Source organism: Emydura macquarii, unplaced genomic scaffold (assembly GCF_026122565.2).
Source record: "Emydura macquarii macquarii isolate MOO-44397 ecotype Brisbane River unplaced genomic scaffold, CSIRO-AGI_Emac_v2 contig_1551, whole genome shotgun sequence".
Taxonomy (NCBI): Eukaryota; Metazoa; Chordata; order Testudines; family Chelidae; genus Emydura; species Emydura macquarii.
In genome coordinates this window covers 26,824,735-26,839,602 of record NW_027131688.1, presented here as the reverse complement: position 1 = coordinate 26,839,602, position 14,868 = coordinate 26,824,735, and positions in this window count along the sequence as shown.

Here is a 14,868-nt window from a genome sequence, read left to right as displayed (position 1 = left end):
CTACTCAGAGATGGCATGAATTCATAGTTTAACCATCAGGAGATATTACATACCCGAGGAACTCAATCATCTTACGATCAAATTCACATTTCTCTAATTTACAGCAGAGGTCATTTTGGCAGAGCCTTTCCAGAATCCAGCATGCATGTTGTAGACTCATAGACTTTTAAGGTCAAAAGGGACCAACATGATCATCTAGTGTGACCTTCTGCACAATACAGTGCATGGAATCTCACCCACCCACTCCTGTAATAGACCCCTAAGCTATGACTGAATTACTGAAGTCCTCAAATCATGGTTTAAAAACTTCAAGTACAGAGAATCCACCAGAGAATCCAGCAGCAAGTGAGCCGTGCCCTTACCCCAGATATGCTGATCAGCTAAACCCTGAGCATGTGGGCAGGACTCACTAGCCAAACACCCAGAAAGAACTCTCTGCAGTAATTCAGAACCCATCCCATCTAACATCCCATCACAAGCCACTGGGCATATTTATTGCTAGTAGACAAAAATCAATTAATTGCCAAATTAGGGTGTCCCATCATACCATCCCCTCCATAAACTTATCAAACTCAGTTTTGAAGCCAACTAGGATTTTTGTCCCCACTGCTCCCCTTGGAAAGCTGTTCCAGAACTTCACTCCTCTGATGGCTAGAAACCTTCATCTAATATCAAGTCTAAACTTCCTGATGGCCAGTTTATATCCATTAGTTCTTGTGTCCACATTGGTGCTGAACATAAATAATTCCTCTCCCTCCCTGGTATTTATCCGTCTGATGTATTTATAGAAAGCAATCATATCTCCCCTCAATCTTCTTTTGGTTAGGCTAAACAAGCCAAGCTCTTTGACTCTCCTCCATAAGACAGGTTTTCCATTCCTTGGATCATTCTAGTAGCCCTTCTCTGCAAATGTTCTAGTTTGAATTCATCTTTCTTAAACAGGTTGGTTGTGAAGGACCTGTTTCTCAGAAAAGATACAGATGTCATCCAGATAGTTCACTACAAACTAGTCTGACGTCCCTAAACGTCTGTGGATAAAGTGCTGAAAGGTTGCTGAAGCATTATGTAGTCCAAAGTGCATCACCAGGTATTCAAAGTGCCCATAGAGGCTGTGGAATGCCATCTTTCATTCACTGCTTGGATATGGAGCAGGTTCTAGGCCCCGCAGAGGTCTAGCTTGGTGAAAAACTTTGCAGAATGAAGTCTCTTGAAAAGTTCATTTATGAGTGGCAAAGGGTATTGGTTCCAAATGGTAACCTTATTCAGTGCCTGACAGTCCACTCAAGGGCACAGAGAAGAAAGTCAGGGCACCTGATGGGGATGCAGATGAATATCTTTTGCAGGTTCTGTCTCAGAGTGCCTCCAACTTGGGCTGTGACAGGAAATAAACACAATCAAATGCAATCTCAGGCCCTCTCTGGAGGTCTAATGGGGCAATGGTAACAATAGGGTTTGGGGAGAAAAAGTCCACCCTGCCCTTGTCAAAAATGTCTGCAAGGTCCTGGTATTTCCTGGTACTGTTTGGGTAGCCAGTATTTGGGATTCCACAGACTCTATCCCTGCTGTGCTAGCACCCCCAGTGCATCCTCAGCGTCAAACTGTGAATAGCTTTCCTGGGTTCTGTTGGCAGAACGATGAGCAGAACCAAACCTCACTAGTCTTCCAGAGGATATTTGAGTCATGGATGGTAAGTCAGGTGATCCCGAGGATGACCGAAGAATGTGGGGATGCACCAGATCAAACTGCAGGATTTCATGGTATTACTGAAGGGTCCTGACTTGTAAGGGGCTGTCTCATGCGTGACAGGACCCAAGGAGAGGAGTGACCTGTCAATGGATTTGCCCAGGTCAGGGACCTCTGAAATGGCAGAACATCACCAACAAAATAGGAGTAGAAGATGTGCTGGATGTTGATGGGCAGCTGCTAAGGTACCAGTGGACAGGTATGGAAACCATATGTGGTCTTGAGGGGAAGATAACCAGCCCAGCCCGGACCCCTCTATCAGGGCTGGATCCTGGTGTTTCCTGACCAAGATGCAGACCCGGCCTTTTGCTGAACAGAAGGAGGCAAAGGGCTCCAACCCCTCTCCCCAGGCTGCGTCGCCCTTCATGCTGTGGGGGTGGGGAGTACTGGCAGTCAACTGGCCAGGTTCATGGGAGCAGGTGTGGGTGGGGTGTTTCTCTTCCTTTCCTGTCGGTGTTCTGATAGCCAGTTGTTGATCTTAATACTAGGTCAATAAATGCATCTAGGCTGGCTGGGGTCATTATGCAGGCCGAGCCAGAAGTAGTAGCGCTGAGCAGCCTTGTTCCATTTGGTGTCTGCCACAAAGTGCCAAAAGAACGCAGCATAGCTGGGCACTGGCTGGGTTTCCCGCTGCAGGGCCAGGAGTATGGCCTTGACTGTGTGCATATGGTTTGGGCCGTCAAAAACTACAGACATGGCCTGGATGAACTCAAACTGGCCCAGGAGAGGACTAGACTTCTCAAGCAAAGGAGATGTCCATGGCAATGCTTCTGCAGACAGCAGACTACAGATAGGTGCCATCCTGGCATCGTTAGTGGGGAACGTCTGTGGGTGCAGCAGGCTCAGGAGCTGACACTGGTTCATAAATCTGGAGAAATTTCTGCAATGGCCATCAAACTTGGGCAGCAAGAGCTTTGGTTCACGAGGGTTGTGAACTGCTGGTCTTGTGGTATTTACATGCAAGGCTGCAGTCTGTGCCTACAGGGCATTGATCTGAGCCTGTAGATTTGGAAGACCCTCCAGTAGCCTTGTCATGTGGACATTAGCCTTCATTGAGTCCATCCCAGAAACAGAGCCTGCTTCTGTCTTTTTGGGCTGCACAAACTGTCATGAACGGGATGAGGGTGGTCAGTCCCAGTGGTTGGAAAACAGGTGGTCATGTGTAGTGGTTGGAACCACAACCAGGGACCAGGTGTCAGAGCCAAGGGTCACAGCTGGAGTCAGGAACCAAGCAGGGGAACAGGGCAGGAGTGGACTTGGCAGGACAGGAGCCCAGCTGGGAACAAGGCAGGATCAGGTCTGGAGCAAGGCTTGGAGTAGGCAAGGCACAGTGAAATCACAAGTGGGTTGAGCATCAAAAGATCAGTTGCTGCTGTTGGGCTTTACAGCAGGCTTGTAGACTTCCTTGGCCAATTAGGAGGAGTGGTCAATCAAGTGGCCTTGCTGTTGTTCAGCTTAAGACTTTCTTTCAAAGTGGGGAGAGATGGCTGTTACAACCAAGACCCAACATGCAGTGATGACATCCTTGAAAGGGGATTGCTGTGTGAACACAGATACCTGTCAGGTCTTGAATGCAGCCAGGGCCTCTCCAAATCTGTGCCATAGTTTAAAAGCTAATGGAGTTACACCTAGGTTGACATCTCCATGTGGTACTGCAGACAAGCACAAACCCCTTGTGCAACCTAGTCTCCTTCCCAGTCCACTCCACCCCATCCCACCATCCTACGCTGCCTGTCAGAAATTCAGTGTTTAAGCAATGTGGAGGAACCATACTGTGGTTAACCTTCATAAAAACTATTAGTTTGTTAACAATTTTATATCATTTGTGTTGTTTGCCACAGGTCTCTGCTTGTTATGGGTATGTGGCAGTTTCTTTACAGGATTGCTAGAAAAGTGTCAGGAGTTGCAATTGCTGCCACCCTAAATATATTAAACTGTGGCTGCCTCAGATTGCTGCAAAGATACAGCCAGTGTGTAGCAATTTAGCAGCTAATGCTAAACTCCCGCATGGGCAATAACAGCTGCAGGACAGAGTATTTTCTGATGGAAATATGATTTCCATAAGTGGAGCACAGGATCTATTGAACAGGCTCGTACATGGACAAGGTGGTATTTCTGCAGATATTATGCATACATGTGGCTGGTATGACAAACTGGGAGTTTAGAATAAGGGTGGTTGTTTTTTACTGCTATTACTCATTCTCTTGCTTGCCCTTTCTCTGTAGTTCATCATCTCTTGGGTGTGGTTTATGTTAAGGTGTGTGTTATTTAACATACTGATGGTGGGGAGGAGAAGGTTCCACTCTAGCCTGGATTCAGTTTATTTTGTTACTCAGTTTTCAGGCTGCTTTAGGGTGGAAGGCAATGAGTGCTAGTTGTATAAATATAATTTGCACACTATATATCTGGAGTTGTTTTCATTGGCCCAGATCTTGAAGTCCTCACTTTTTGCCTAGGTGAAATCCCTCACTGACTTCAACAAGAATTTGACTAAGTAAAAACTGTCTAAAGAGTTCAGGATTTTGCCCATTATCCTTGTTTTCTGTGGCTCTGTTAGCAATAGCTGGAGTTAGCCAGATCCACACAATGGGTGTACTTAGCTGTTTATACTTTGGCCCAATTTTTTTTTGTCACTCTTGTGTGACTGGCTGACTTGATGACTCTCAAGTCTATTTCTTTATGTTCTAGAATGTCATGTGCTTCATTGCCCCATTAGGCATATGACAAAGGTTGCAAATCTCTATAAGGAAGAGAGATCACTTTAAAACATTTTTTAAGGCATAACATGTTATATGCTACTCTAAAAGCTACAAGAAATGACAAAAGGCACAGGAAATAAGGCCTCAATTTTGGGAGCTGATGAGTGTCTCCTATGAGATGTTCAAATTCCTCAGCAACTGGCTGCCACCATATAATTTTCAATGTCTTAATCTATCCTGCTTGATCTTAACTTGAAGGGACACAGACACTTCCAGCAGAAAACAGAGGGCTGAAATAATAATCAAGGAGACAGAGGCGATGCAGGGGGTGTGTGTCACGTGGGGTCATGTGACCCCCCCCTAGATTTCTGCCAGGATTTATATGCCCTGCTCTGCACCCAGCTGCATAATACCAGAACCTTTAAATTGTGCCCCCTCCACTGTCAACAGTTATGCCTTGTCTCTGCAAGGAGATGAAAGAACCTGCCCTGCCTAAAGAGTGACCAACACACAGAAAACAAGTGGGAATGTGGGGGAGAGAAAACACAGCAGGGATTTTTAAAAGGCATTTTTGAATTTGTATGGTTCATATTTCTGAGAAGAGCTATAACTTAGGCCTCTGAAATAATTGTCGTTGGAAAATACTGTTTCTAGCCCTCTTTTAAACAAATCCAAATATTTAACTTCATAGTCATTCATAAAATCAGAGGAATTGTTCTGCTGGAACAGACCAATCATCATGTCTCCAACCCTGGATCCTTCAGTGGAAGATGGAAAAGCCCCCCAACGTATTTATGGGGTATTTCTTACTGACCTCCATGAGCAGCTTATGACTTTAAGCATGAGTGTGGGTAGGCATTTCAATTTATAACCTGTCTAGTGTAATTGCTCATGCTATTCTAATAAATTAATAAATAATAATAATACCTAGTGCTATATCGCTTTCCATCAATAGATCTAAGTACTATAAGTATCAAATATTTTTTTACATTGCCGTTTTGTGCTATTTCTTGGTTTATTCAGTTTGAAATAAAATCTATGAGCCCTGAAACAATATTGTATTATGGAAAATAACCTGTATATTTTAGTAATAGAATGTTTGCAGAAAAGGGGGTTTTGTGTAATTTATGCTTAGCACTTCATTGTAATACAGCAACATGCACTGGCCTGGTAGAGTATTATATGCAAATAAACAAGAAGGTTCCTATAAACTACCTGACCTCTATAACGACACTGGAACCATAAAATATTCTCCAAATTGCCTGTCATTCATCTCACTTCAGAGGTAACTCAACCTCTCTCCTGTTTGTTTCTTTCTATTTCAAGATATGTGTCAGCTCTGCATCTAATGTCAAAACAACTGGTTTGAGAGCAAAATAGTAATGAAAAATTCTTTCCTTCTTCCATTTCCTCAATAATAACTTTTCTGGTAACACAAATGTATATAGATATGGCTGTGGTAGGTGCCCGTTATCTGATAATAGTGCTGTCTTGTGATGAACATTAGAGGTGAAAACTGATGGGACTCTGACACTTCTACTGCTATATTGGGATTCTGTCGCGTAAGATTTACTGTGAAATGACTCCATATTCATCAGAGTTAGAGATTTTCAAATTTCAAGCCATATTTATATTTCATTCAATATTAATTTAGCTTTTCTTCTGGAAACCAGCGTCTAATGCATTTTTAGAAAAGGAGAAAGAACTGGGATCAAATTCTGCAGTTGCTCCACAGACAGAACAAACTAGTTAAAGGAGAATTTTGCTTTTAATGGCTTTTTGCCAGAAAGCTTTGTCATTTTAAACAATGACCTTAGGGGGTTGTGCTAACTAAGGTGATGTTAACCACGTGACTTTGCAGCTAATGTAGGCTGCAGGGTAGAAGTCATGTTTAACATTGTGTCAGCTGGTCATGGCTAACCCTTATGTTTCCAGTAGGCCTTGCTAGTGGATGCAATGTCCAATACTACTAGTTCTGTTTAACCTCCTGTGAGGTAACACACAGTTGCCATCTAACATGACCTACTTTTCTGGAGTGAAATCCTGGCCACACTGAGTTTTGCCACTGTTTTCAAAGGGGCAGGATTTCACCCCTGCTGAAGACACTGCTCTGTAAAGGGACCTGTGATGGGGTGTCCACACCACACAAGGCCTAACGGGGTAAATTAGGCCAATTAACCTATAGGCCACACCTGGAGGAAAGCCAGGGCATGTTAAAGCTTAACTGGTTGATGAAATCCAGCTCAAGGAAGAGCTGGGCAGTGGGTGATGAAGACAGAAAGCTGGCAGCAGAAAAGGGTTGCAGGGAAGCAGGCTGCAGTCACTCCTTGGGAGTAGGGAGGTATGTTTGAGGCGCTAGGTTTCAGTAGTCTGTGTTTACTCCCTGGGAGGAGGGAGTTTGAGCTGGTACACCCAGAGGGGGGGAGTCCAGAAGCTGTAAGAAGGTGTCCAGGGAAGGAACAACAGCCCGCACAGTTGCCAGGTATAGGGTTCCTATATGAAGTAAAGGATAGGAGACCATTGGCGTGGAAGGACTTTGATACCTCGTAAGGGGAAGACTACAGCAACCTGGCTGAAAGGCCAAGCCATGAAGACAGAGCGCCCTGAGTCACAGGGAGCAGGAGAGACAGCAGGGAGTGCAGCAAGCAGCAGAAGGGTGCATCAGGACTGAGTGGAGCTAATCCCCAGATGCAGCCATAAGGAGTAACCCCTCCTGGTGACTACAGTGACTCATCACAGGACTTAGCACAAACAAGAATCGAGCTCAGAGAGAAAGACTGCAGGATTTGACCTTTAAGCAGGAAAAGCAGCAGAGAATGGCAGAGAACACAGATATTTGCACTTTCAAATGTGGATGCAACACGGGCAACCTGTCAAACTCTGTGTGCAGGCTAAGCCCTTGGAGGTTTGTAAACAAACTGGTATTTGTGTATGCATGATCCAGGAACTGTGGGTAGAAGTGACGTGTTGCCAGTATTTTAACAGGATCCCTTTCAACCCCCCCCCCAACCCCCTTAACCTGTGTTAAGCTCCATGTCCCACCGATAGATGTGCTGTAGAGGGGCTTGGGTATTTGTTTATTTGTTTTTCCTATTTTAACAATTCTTTTAAATAAACATCAGCTAAGGAAGGAGACTACAGCATTTGGCAAACAGTCTTAAGGGCACTCTGATGAAAATGTTTATTTTTGTTCTTGAGAAATGCACTGGAACAAATTAATCTCTGCTGTAACATCACTGACTTACACTGGGCCATTGGGTATGTTGGTATCATGGGGGAAGGAAGAGAGGGAAGAAAACCTTATAGGGAGATTCTGGGGTGTCCTTTCCTGGAAAATTTGGCGAACCTCTAGGTGAAGTCTGGTATATTCCAAAGCCAAACTATTTCCTCTTCAGAAATACTCTTATAAACTCAAAGGGATAAAAATAATCTCAGGCAGATCTAGCAATCTGTATAGAGAGAATAAGCTCCATCATAGGCAGCAAATTCACTCCAATTCTACCATCAAAGTAGTAGTGGAATATTAACGTAAGTCCCTTCCAGCAGATCTCTATTTTCAACTCATTTTATAATTACTGATATAAAAATGCCTTTCACCAACATAAAAAGCTGCCAAGGAAAACTCACAGCCCCGATGATACCTGGCAATACCCCTGACTGCCAGCATTTGGAATGTTAAGACCTTCTTTGTTATATTTCAAACATCAATACCGTTCAATGGTTAATCAAATTTAATTTAAACAAAGCATTTTATACGTGCTTTTAGAGATTCCAGGCTGTGGTGGAAGTGTGCAATGCTATTAAACCCTTGACCTTCAACTTTTTACCTCCCAATGCACGTTAGATATGGTGATCTTACAACATTGCCACACCCAGTTGTGTCTTATTTCATAATTATAAATTGAATTTAAGAAATATTTCATTTGCACTGATCTGTAGCTTTGTGTGATATGGTGATCGCTCAGATGCCATTGAACTGGGGTGGCTGAGAGATGAAGAGGAGGGTCAGGTGAGCGGGGCAGGAGTGGCATAGACAAGGAGACAGGCCCCCCACTTTAAATGGTGCTTTGCAGCCCCAGCAATAGCCTGTTATATGCAGGAGGTTAGACTAGGCTCTTCTGGCCTTAATGAAACTATCCTAAAGAATCCTTGTGTTGTTGTTGTTTTGCATATTTCTCACTTAACTCAAATTGTTTCCTACGCAGACAGTGCCGAATAGCTGAAGTCCTTTTTTTACAGACCTGTACCGTGGCAAATGAAGTCTCTGCTCATCCACGCGAGCTGCAGCATGAACAAAACCTTCCTTTATTGAGGAGGCTCTTCAGAATTCTTGAACTGTCACAGTTCAGGGCAGCTACATCTGTATTCCCGCCCTTGTCCTGCACCAAGGGCACCCATTCTAGGCTCCCAGCTCCTCAGCCTTCATCTCTCTTGGGTAGAAACCCATGTCTCTCTTCCTCTGAACTAGGTTTTTTCCATGGTCCATGGTTCTTTGCCTACTGTGTGGTATTCCCAGAAAGCCAGGCTGCCTCAACAAGCCAGTGTCTGCTCTTTTCTTTCTCTCCAGAGATTATGAACAGTGTATTTGCCTGCAGTCACAAGTTACCACACAGCTCTTTCTAAGCAAAGCACATTTATTCTTAAGGTGACAGCATTACAGAGAAAACATATTCAAAACAATAAAAAAACCTACCTGCATGCTATAAAGCTTACCAGAGATCACCCTCAACTCCAGCCTCAGGTTCTGGTAGGTGTCAGTCCTTCAGAACCCACAACTGGGGTTTCCCTGCGGTTACAGGTCCATGACTGTCTCAGATTCAGAACCGGAACAACCACAAATGGTTCAGTCTTTCCTTTATACAGCTTGGGCCTTTGATCTTGGCCTCATGTAACGGTGACAAAGAGACAATGTCCCACTCTTTAAGGCATAGCTTTAAAAGGCTGGGTTTTTGCATAACCAGAGGTGGGGAATTTGCATTCACCTCTACCAAATTGAGGGGTGCAATCCAGACCCATGAGGGGCTGTGTCACCTGGGGTGCCTCACAAAGTTTTGCTGATGTAGCTCCCAACCTGGGCCTCTCACAAACAGCATGCAGGTCACATGCTGAGTGTCTGTGTACAGCTGCAGTCCTGGTGCAGCCACTCTGATCCCAGCAGCTTGTTAGCCCCACTTCAGCCGCACTATGGCTTCCAGCAGCCTAGGTTACTATTTGCAGGGTGACCCCAACATACTCCCAGTCTTGAATTTTCCACCAAAATATGTGTTTTGCACTGTCCAGCCCTCTCCTGGACAGTTAGATAGTAGAGGTCCATTGACCCTCTAAGGGATGAATGTACAACAGTTTGCTACTCTAAAACAAGTTCTTCAAGATGTGTTGCTCAGGTCCATTCCACTATAGGTGTGTGCACACCTCCATGCATGGCTACCGGAACTTTTTTCCTCTTAGCAGATCCCGTAAGGCCGGCTCCAGCACTCACTGGAGCCCCACGCACATGCCGCGGTATATGAGGCGCTGCTGACCCTACACCCCCTCAGTCCCTTCTTTCTGCCAAATTCAGCAGCGGAGATGGGGGTTGGGTCATGAAATGGACAGGAATAACACATCTCGAAGAACAGCAGTTTACTGGTAAGTAATCTTGTTTCTTCAAGTGCTTACTCATGTCCATTCCACTATAGGTGACTAACAAGCAATACCTTGGAAGTGGGTTGGAGTTACTGATGAGCTTCCTGTAGCACTACTCTGCCGACACCCACATCTTCCCACACCTGCTGCATAATGGCGTAGTGGGACATGAAGATATGCACTGATGACCAGGTGGCAGCTCTGCAGATGTCTTGCACGGGCACTCTTTCCAGGAAGGCTGTAGATGAAGCTTGAGCTCTGGTTGAGTGATCTGTGATGGTTCCCGGAAGCGACACCTTCGCCTGCTTGTAGCAGAACTTGATGCAGGATGTTATCCACGAGGAGATGCGCTGGGTGGAGAAAGGTGAGTCTTTCATCCAGTTGGCCATTGTGACAAAGAGCTGCATTGATCTCTGGAATGGCTTTGTGCGCCCGATGTAGAAAGCCAGGGCCCGTCTCACATCCAGCGAGTGCCTCCTCCTCGCCTCCTCTGAACCATGAGGTTTGGGAAAAAACACGGGGAGAAAAACATCCTGGTTACAATGAAATTGGGAAACCACCTTGGGCAGAAAGGCCGGGTGCAGCATCAACTGAACCTTATCTTTATAAAATACTGTATAGAGAGGGTCTGAGGTCAGCACCCTAATCTCGAAGACCCTTCCTGCAGAGGTAATGGCCACCAGGAAGTCCACCTTCCAGGAAAGCATGAGCAGTGGGCATGAAGCCATGGGTTCAAAGGGGGCCCCCATGAGTCGTGAGAGGACAAGGTTGAGATCCCAGGGAAGCACCGGATCACACCTGCGGATAAAGCCTCTCCACCCCTTTGAGGAACCTAACCAACATCGGGTGGGAGAACAGCGATCTCCCCTCTAGTGGCTGATGGAACACCAAAATAGCCGCTAGGTGAACCCTCAGGGAGGCCACCGCCAGTTCCTGGAGCTTTAGCTGAAGCAAATACTCCAGGATCACCTGTATAGGCGAGAGGCTAGGCAGGATACCACAGGACTCCGCCCAACAGGTAAACCGTCTCCACTTAGCCTGATACACGACCTGCGTAGAAGGCTTCCTGCTGCCAAGCAGGACTTGCTGGACCTGCACCAAACAGGCTCGCTCGCCTTCAGTCTGCCACAGAGCCTCCACACTGTGAGGTGCAGGAAGTCCAGATCGGGGTGCAACAGGCGACCGTGGTCCTTGGACAGGAGATCATGCCATCTCGGGAGCTCCAGAGGAGGGGTGATCGAGTGGTCCAGCAGCATGCTGAACCAATGCTGGGGCGGCCAGGCTGGAGCGATCAAGATAACATGTGCTTCGTCTCTTTTGATCTTTAGCAGGACTCTGAGCAGGAGTGGAATGGGTGGGAACGCGTACATGAGGCTCCCCGACCAGCTCAGGAGGAAAGCGTCGGAGATCAACCTGGCCACTCAACCACAGAGAGAGCAGAACTGTGGGCACTTCTTTTCCAGGCTGATGCGAACAGGTCCACCTGGGGAGATCACCTGGGAACCGCCGTAAGATCATAGATGCCACCTCTGAGCATAGTGACCAATTGTGGTGGGGTAAGAACGACCTGCTGAGGCAGTCTGCCTCATCATTCCTCACCCCGGGAGGTGAGAGGCTATCATGTGGAAATCGTGCCTCACTGCAAAGTCCCACAGCTGGATAGCTTCTCTGCAGAGTGCTGAAGAGCAGGATCCCCCTGCCTGTTGATGTAGTACATGGCCACTGTGTTGTCTGTCAGCACTTGTATCACCCTGCCCGCAAAGAAGCGGAGGAACACTCTGCACACGAGGCAAATGCCGACAGTTCCTTTACATTGATGTGCAGGCGCCTTGACCAGATCCCTTGTATGCTGAGGTTGGCACTGATATGGGCCCCCCAACCCATATCTGAGGCATCTGATATTAGGGTAACCGAAGGGATTAGCTCCTCGAATGGAACACCCTTTAACGCTGCCCGAGGGGACCTCCACCAGTCTAGATAGGCTAGGACTGGTGGGGGAACTGTGACCATCCGATCCAGGGGGTGTCTGCTGGGAACGTATACCGAGGCCAGCCACGCTTGAAGCTGTCTGAGTTTCAGGTGAGCGAGCCTCACCACATAGGGGCAGGCCACCATGTGCCGTAATAGCTGCAAGCAATGCCTGACTGTTGTTGTAGGGCATTGGTACAGATGGGTGATAATGGAGGCCATTGCCTTGAAGTGCAGTTGGGGCAGGAAGGCTCTGGCCTAGGAAGCGTCCAGGGTTGCACCAATGAACTCTATATGCTGCACTGGATTTAACATGGACTTTGTTTGTTTATCAACAGGCCCAGCCAGCTGCAAGTGGCGCATGTGAGGGTCACACTGCTCTGAACTTGGGACCTGGACCTGCCCCTGATTAGCCAATGGTCCAGGTATGGGAAAATTTCCCCTTTCACCTTATGTGCACAGCCACCACCGCCATGCATTTGGTAAACACCCTCAAGGCCGAAGACAGACCAAAGGGTGAAGATGTAAATTGATAGTGAAGCCGGCTACCATAAAGCAAAGGAAACGCCTGTGGCTGGGGAGGATAGATATGTGAAAATATGCATCCTTGAGATCGAGGGCGGCATACCAGTCTCCTGGATCCAGGGAAGGGATTATGGAAGCTAGGGAGACCATACGAAACTTGAGTCTCTTGATATACTTGTTGAGACGACGCAGATCTAGTATAGGCCTTAAACCCCCTTTCACTTTGGGAATGAGGAAGTACCTTCCCCCATGCCCTGAGGGACCTTTTCTACTGCTCCTAGGCTGAGGAGGGTCTCCACCTCCTGAATGAGGAGTTGCTCATGAGAGGGGTCCCTGAAGAGGGACGGAGGGGGAGGGTTGTTGGGGGGGGAAAAGAGACAAACTGAAGGGCATAGCCCACCAAAACTATACCAAAGACCCAGCGGTCCGAAGTAATTTTGGCCCACTCAGAGTGGAGGGGCTCAAGGTGGTTTAAAAAGGGGTGGGAGGGATCCAGGAGAACGGTTGGGGTGCCACCCTCAGGCGCAGCATCAACAGGGCCTCCTTTGGTTGCCCAACCACCTGGAGGACCCCTGCTGAGGGGCTGAGGAGGAACTTGGGGGCAGATGGCGTCTCCTAGACCCCCTATTTCTGTCCCTTTGCCTATAGCTTGAGAACAGTTGAGGTTGGAACCTCTGTTGCTGCTGTGCCTGGGGATGCAACTAATGCCTAGATGACTGCAGTGTGTAAAGGTCCAGGGAGCAAAGTGTGGCCCTCGAGTCCTTCAGACCATGCAACTTAGCATCAGTCTGGTCTGAGAACAAGGCTGACCTGTCAAAGGAAAGGTCTTGAATGGACTGCTGGACCTCTTCTGACAGCCTGAAGGATTGGAGCCACAAGCATCTGTGCATGCATTTGGTGGAAGCTATGGCCCTACCTGCTGAGTCAGCCGCATCCAAGGATGCCTGGAGCAGTGCTCTAGCCAAGGGGCGCCGGACCCGGCACTACGGGATCTGCTAAGAGGAAAAAAGTTCCGGTAGCCGTGCACAGAGGCGTGCACATACCTATAATAGAATGGACATGAGCAATCACTCGAAGAAGAACTGAAATTACCAAACAATTCAATTTAAACACAACACTGGATTCATTTTGATTAAAGAATAGAACAAGTTTATTTAACTACAAAGATATAGACTTTAAGTCAGTACTAGTATAAGGCATTAAAGTCAGAAATGGTTACAAGAGAAATAAAGATAAAATTCTCATAGCTAAGAATTAACAAACTAGACTTGGTTCAAGGTAAAATCCTTACCACAGTTCCCCAGAAACATTGCTGATAAAATTTTCAAGTCGGGATCTCTCATGAAGTCTAAAGGCTGGTTTCCTTTATCTTCTTGGCTGAGAGAGTGAGAAAGAGAGTACCTGGGGTGATTTTGCCCCTCGCTTTTATAGTCAGTCACCCTATGAAATGTATTTTCATGAGGGTTACCACTAGATAAAGTTCCTTACAGCTGTAAGGATGGAGACATGGAGTCTCGTGATGAAAGAGGTCCCACGTTATTTGTTAAAATGCAAATCAACCTGCTCCTGCCCCCTTAACTGCCAAAGAATGACCATTTGTCTGCTGATTGCCAATCAACTTTCATGAGAGTTGACTAGAAGTGTCAGTTTTCTTTTGGCATCATTTCAGTTTATGTTAACAATTTTACGTATAATATTGCTGCATACATTTGACCATTATATTATTGATCACCAAGTTATTAATTTTTCAAATTATACCTCACAAAGCATATTTTGCACAAAGATTATTACAGTGGTGTGTAGGGTGTGAATAGAGGGGTGCATTCAGTCACAACTTCCCCTTAGATATTCCCCAGGAAAACCACTTAACACTTTTTGTTCCAAAAGTTCACCGTCTGACAAAGTGTTCAATTTAGTCCTTTAAATCCCCAGGTCTCACATCTGTCACCTCTCCCCCCTCAAGAGATTACATACAATCCCAGCCCAGAATAATACATAAATAATTCATTTAATACAATGGACCCCAAAGATACTTAAACTTAATTCAACAATGTCTCCCAAGGATACTGCAGAAAATTGCCGTATCTATCACAATAACAAGGGCTGTAATTCGTGCCAACTCCCAAATACTGAACTGTGATCAACACATTTCATATAAACCATTCTGCTGCCATCAGAACTTTTAATCACTACCAAACAAGGCCACATTTGAAACAATGACCTTCAGATGAATGGCTTAACAATAAATAATAATTATTTGATAATGTATTCCCAGTCCTCTGAGCCCTCCAGTCTCCTAAACACACCA